At 39.2% G+C, this 6,268-nt stretch overlaps 1 long non-coding RNA gene across 1 annotated transcript; it reads left to right on the forward strand.

Moving 5' to 3' along the window:
* Positions 1-1,095: 1,095 nt before the first annotated feature.
* LOC126761355 (uncharacterized) lies at positions 1,096-3,372 on the forward strand. The gene is made up of 3 exons (XR_007667357.1): positions 1,096-2,310; positions 2,372-2,716; positions 2,823-3,372. It is a non-coding gene; the product is annotated as an uncharacterized LOC126761355 (long non-coding RNA).
* Positions 3,373-6,268: the final 2,896 nt, after the last annotated feature.

The following is a 6,268-nucleotide window of genomic DNA, read 5'->3' on the forward strand; positions in this document are numbered from 1 at the left end:
CTTTTGGGTATTACGAGCGAATTGGTGACCAACTAAATATAATCCTTGTTTAAGGTTAAGACATATGTATATACAGAGCACATTTCGGTGTTTAAGCAAATTATATTATGATTCAGTTAAAGATTTTAATTATTATACAAAGCTTTTATCACTTTCCGTATTATCTACTGATTCAAAAGATTTTCGCACTAAGATTGAAATATTTTCAAAGAACAAAAAATTTTGCGATAGTAAAATATATATAAATATATAATTATATACCATATAACACCAACTCATCAAATTCAAGTAAAAATTCCTAAAGTTTTGAGCTGACTTCAGGCAGTTACATACTTGTACATGGATTTTTGTGGAACTGATTTTACTGAGCTGGTCGGACTGTCATTAATAACTATACCAAATATGAGCGCGATCTGTCAACAGCTGCTTAAGTCGCTACACCTCCGTAGTGCGTTGCGATTTTACAAGGGATAAAAAAGAATTTGTCTCAAATTTTAATTTTCTAACTGTGTGCGGAATCGTGGCGAATGTTGAAAAAGGCTTACGGTTATTCAGTTTTATCAAAATCACAAGCTTGCAAGTGGTACAAGGCCTCCAAAGACCATCGAGAGATCATTAAAGACATGCCTCGTTCTAGACGATGTTCTGGATATTGTGAGTATGAAACGCGTTCATGCTCGACTCGTCCAGATAAAGCTGAGTTTTTTTCAAAACAGAGTATCGTAAGCATGTCTCTTTAGACAAGCTTGATCGTGCGAATTCCAATCCCACATTCATTGGTGTATGAGTTTGATATGCAAAAAAGTCAACAATCATCGAAATGGAACCTGTTTTCAGTCCATCGAACAGATAAACAAAATTCGTTGAAGGAGCTAAAGGAGCTAAAGGCCATCCCAAAAAGTGCTTAAGAAAAGTGTTTCGAGGACTGGAAAACCCGTTGGCATAAGTGTATAAGTGTATTACATCTGGTGGGGATTACTTTAAACTCGATAAAGTGAGTATTGATGAATAATTAATATGTCTTGGTCATAACTAGAATACTGATTTTATTTTGTTTAGAATATAGTTTAAATTGGAAAAAATGAAAAATGATAGACTGAGTGATTTTCATATAACAAACAAAATGAAAGAGATCCATAAGTCATATGCTCGCAAATTTCTGGAATTTATTTTGTAATAAAAGCAGTCGGTTGGCGAAATTCAAATTAATGAAGCAAATCGGTGATTCATGTCCCCTACAGCGCCTCTTGCTGAACGCATCACATCAAGCTCAAATTTATCCTTCATGACATTTCGTTATGCGCCAAGTACCATCTGTGTTTGAGCGAGAGTTTTACGAAAATATTTCTGTGCAGTCAGCAAATCCTCTTAACTCCCTAAGAAATAACGTCCGACTGGGATACAACGCCAAATATACCAGAGTAGATATGTATGTATATGTCTACATACCAAATATACGCACGTACGCCACTCGTATCCAGGCATCTTTCATATTCATATCGCTATCCCACCATCCATGCCAGTCCATGCTGAGCTGTCTTCGAGACGTTGGACACTTGGGTGTGATTTTTCTTGTTTTATTTGCCTACACGCGCGCTCCCCAAAGATCTGCACCGCGATCGCTGCGATCACTGCCATCTTTGAGGGGATCTTGTGTGTAGCAAGCCGTAAGTCGAAAGGATGGAAATAAACAAAGTCGAAGAAGGCGACAACAGGGATAGGCACACATCAGCACATAAATACATACGTACACATGTATGTGCACATATATACGAACATAAAGGGATGTAGCGATTGTTGATGGAATTGACTTTTTTGTAAATGAAGCAAACAAACATTATGCCACAAAAAGAAAGAACAAGTCGAAGCAAACAACAAAAAGCGAAAGGATTGTGCAATACAAAAGCAATAATGAAGGCACAACCGTGACAACACCAACACCAACACAAGCGCCCAAACAGGAATATGCAACAATCAAAGCAGCAGCGAACAGTCAAAGTCAGTTAGCGAGGGCGACGCACGGGGCTGTCGTAAAGCATATACAGACATACAATACATATCCACATATTTGTACATTTTGTATCCCTTTTTCGTGGGAGCCAAGGAAGACCGCGTGTGTTGCAAACCCAAGCCTGCCAACAGGCAGGTAGAAATACAACAATAACAACACCAAGTCAACAACAATAATAGTCGCGGCTTTGTCATCACGATCATGCTCGGCGCAAGGAGGATGGCTGGAAGGTTGCTGGCTGAGCTGGGCTGTGATAGCACAAACTGGTTTCTCAACACTCCACAACCCAATCATCAAAAGTATGTACACACACACACGTTTAAATATCAAGTTGAAAGGAGTTTTATTTATACACAACAGTATTTGAAAAATGGGAAACCAGTTTGATCCTCTGCGCTGCAATCATCGCCCAATAAAGACGGTCACGTCGGAGCGTCGAAGGAGTGAAGCGCTCGTTGCACGTGGCTGGAGCGTACCGACGACCACGAAGACGATGAGTTGGCGTAAAGCATTAATGTCCTTCTACCATAAAATCTTCAATTATACACATACTTTATATCACATACACACACACACACACACACATGCACGCTTAATGGTGAATCGGTTTGAAGCGTTCGATTGGCAGCGTGTGATCCCCAAATGTGTTGTGGAGGATACGTTGCGTCGACCGGTAGTGAGTAGCGTGTAATGGTCGGGGGTTTGGTAAGGCAACAGGCATTTCTTGCCGGTTTCTCTTTTTAACTTTTTGTTAACGTCTTTTTTATCATTTGTTTACTGTTGTTGTTTTATTTTTTTACGTTTTTTTCAGATTTTTTCCTGCTTTGCGGGCTTTATTGAAATTACTTGTGTCTGAGATCCTTCGAACGTTTGAGCGTTGTGGCTTTTTGTACGCGTCGGTCGACTGTACTTGTTGCGTCTATGGTTCGACGGTTGGTCGGTTGTGTTTGCCAAAGGAGTAGAGTTATTGTTTGCTATATGAGGATGTGATTGGCGTTGTTCTACCTATGTTGTATAAAGATCCTGCTTATATATACATATGTGCGTTCCTATGTATATATGTACCTTTTAGAATGTTGTGTTTGAAATTTGTATTCAATGACTTGCGGAAGGCTATGATGGAGCTGATCATGACTGTGATTGACAAGTCTATGTATCTCAAATTTAGGTAGGTTTGAATACTTTTGGTCCATGTTTTTAAATGTCGTTGTATCAATGTTCATAAGTTCTAGGCGTATTGATTGGTCGAGAAAATAGTTAGAGTCAATATAACAAGTTGGTTGATATGGGTCATATGGGTACCTTTTATACATATATAAATGGATAGATAGTGAACTCAAAAAGTTTCAAGGAGGAGAAGTTTCAAATTTGATTAATTTCGTGCCTATCATGTGGTACGTTTTGTTTTGGGCTTAACCCAATAAATTCATTCGAAACCCATTGTTTGTCATGTCGTATACTGAAAACAAACTGGCGTCTGCTACGTTATAATTATTTATTTGTGATTTAGATAAAAAATAAAGACTGACAACCAAGAAATGAGGTGGAGAAAGTTGAACTATGCCACGTATAGTACAGCAGAAGTGTAAAGGAAGGAATTGTTAGACCTTGATCCAAACGTAATAGAGGATTTGAACGACATCACGTACAGTAAGTTTGATTCGACTGTCGAAAAGTTCGTTCTCCACGCCGAATCCTTATATACATATGTATATCGTCATTCGGCAGTTCGTTTACGGATTTGAGTCAAGTTTTGTCAGTGTGCTCAGTAAGGTTTGCCATTTCATGATGTCACGTTTCACTTTCGTACAACGCTTGTCCAAGATTATTACGCAAATTCACGTTCATCAAAAATCATCTTCTCAGAAGAGCCTCATTCAAACAAAATTGTGACTATTGGGCTGAGTCAAATCCTCGTGCGGTTCAGGAAAAATAATTGTACCACCGAAAATTTATCGTTTGGTGCGGGTTGTGATATTGTGGCATTATCGGGCCTTGTTTCTTTTGAAATAAGTCAAAGAATACCGGTACCATCAATAGAAAGCGTTATAACACAATTTTAACCGACGTTTTCTCCCTGGAATTTGATAAAATCGACACAGACGGTCACTATTTCCAACAAGACGGTGTGCCTCCTTAAAAATTAGGTCCAAACATTGACACATTGGGTGTAAACTAAAGTAAAGTTTTGCGACTCGTTGATTTCCAAAAATGGCTCTGATAATTGTGTATCTGGAAATTTATGCATACGGAAAAGGTGTGCCAGGTAGTGTAAAAAAAAGTAAAATTGTCTTTTTTAGTTCCATTCAGGTTTAATTTTTAAAGATAATCTTTAACAAACCACTTCTTGCAAATAGATTAGCAGTGGCAGTTACATTGGAGCTAGCAAATCTAAATTCCCATTTTTTTCGCACATTTTAACGTGTCTTTTTACACTGCACCCTTGCTTTATGACACTCTTAACCTTTAATTCCGAAAAAATATTCGGCCATCAGGTTTTCCTTTTTGTTTACCCACATTTCGGTAAGTCTTGCGCATATTTCGACATCCGCGCCGCCAACTCCACTGCGAGCTTGTAATGAACGCAACAAAAGTAATTTATTTTTTAACTCTTTTTGCTGTTGTAGCGCTTGTAATTTCTGGAATTTGTCATTTTTATGAGTGCTGATACTGAAGTGACTTTGTATTTACTCAGATTGTGCCGTGTGGTTTCGCATATTAAGGCCAACGGCCAGATCCCATCAGCGACAAGGGGCACACACGTCGAGTGTCGTCTGACTGACGAATACTGTGATGAACGAATTGTGAGCGGGGAGTAAACAACCGCAGATTCTCACAAAATTTTCGCGCCAGCCCACAGCAGTCCGAGGTGATTGCCGCTTTCCAAGGCTTTGATAGGCGGTGAAAGAAGGTTCTTCCGTTTTCAGTTGTTTCTGCGCTTTGGCACATCTGTCTGGGTTGCCTACGTGAGGTAAGGCGATGGATTATTGTGTAAAAAACAGTCATTTAGACAACACAGTGTCTTCTGATGACTTTCTACACACTTTCCTGTCCACGTGCAGTCTACATACATTTGTTAATCTATGCATATTGTTATTGGGGAAGAAAGACAGGGGCGCTTGAACTCTCTCTCACTCACTGCTTGCGGTTGTTGTCCGCTGTTGCGCCAACAAATGGAAAATCGCAGTTACGCTTGCGCAGTCGCAGCCAAGGAAAATCAACAGCACACAAAAATAAACAACACCAATACACGTGATATTGTGAGGCAGCAACAGTGTGTATGTGGAAAATGTTCAACTCATCACACTGAAACGCATTGCTGCCTCGTCGCATTTGCCAGCCCTGTTTGGGCTGTTCATATCATTTCATGCCGCATATGCATGTATACTATGCCTGCACAGAATGAGGATGATTTTATTACCAACATAGCATGGACGCACATATGTATGTATGTATGTGTTGACACTACACTTGTTGCGCTTTGTTGGGGAAAAGGTGAATGCCCTCACCAACTCAGAAGATAACGTTAAGTATAAACAAAGAGAGTTTCCTTGGGAAAAGCAGTGACTTTTCAAAGCAAAAAAAAAAACATACTCGTTTGTAAGAAGACAATAGAAATGTGTTGTACCTTTTAGAGGTAGTTCTATATATACAAACATAAAGACCCACAAAACGAAAGTAAACCCTTTTTACAATTAAAGCAGGTGGATTTTTTTTTTGTTTTTATTAATGAAGTAGACAGTCAAGCACCTTGTCGGTTGGGGGGTTTCAAAACACCGGCAATGGGCAATAGCTAGGAGGAGTTAGTAACACTTGACCCCGCAGCTTTCGGCGAGTCACTAGCGATGTGTATAGCCTAGGATAACGATTGAAAGCAATTTATCTTCAATAGGCCACAACAGGCTGCTTCTTGGCAATTGCTTCCTTCAGGCCGAACACATAAGCAATACCTTCCTGACCGCTCCAGAAATTGATCTTTCCTTGAAGGGTTCTAAGTGGTTCTTTGAGCAATATTTAGTTCCTACGCAAACGATACAGTCATTGGTCTCGACGATTTTCATTATTTTTTCGATATTTTCTACAATTGGCCTTTTAGAGCACGGCGCTTTGTTACATCAAAATCAACGGAATGGAATCAGGACTATAAACGCTATTCACATTTTCAGTCACCTAGCTTTTCGCCTTTATCGAAGATAATTGATATGTATTTATGTACACGTTTTTAGAAAACATCTCTCCTTCACAAAATAGGAGTAA

Source organism: Bactrocera neohumeralis, chromosome 2, assembly GCF_024586455.1.
Source record: "Bactrocera neohumeralis isolate Rockhampton chromosome 2, APGP_CSIRO_Bneo_wtdbg2-racon-allhic-juicebox.fasta_v2, whole genome shotgun sequence".
Classification (NCBI taxonomy): Eukaryota; Metazoa; Arthropoda; class Insecta; order Diptera; family Tephritidae; genus Bactrocera; species Bactrocera neohumeralis.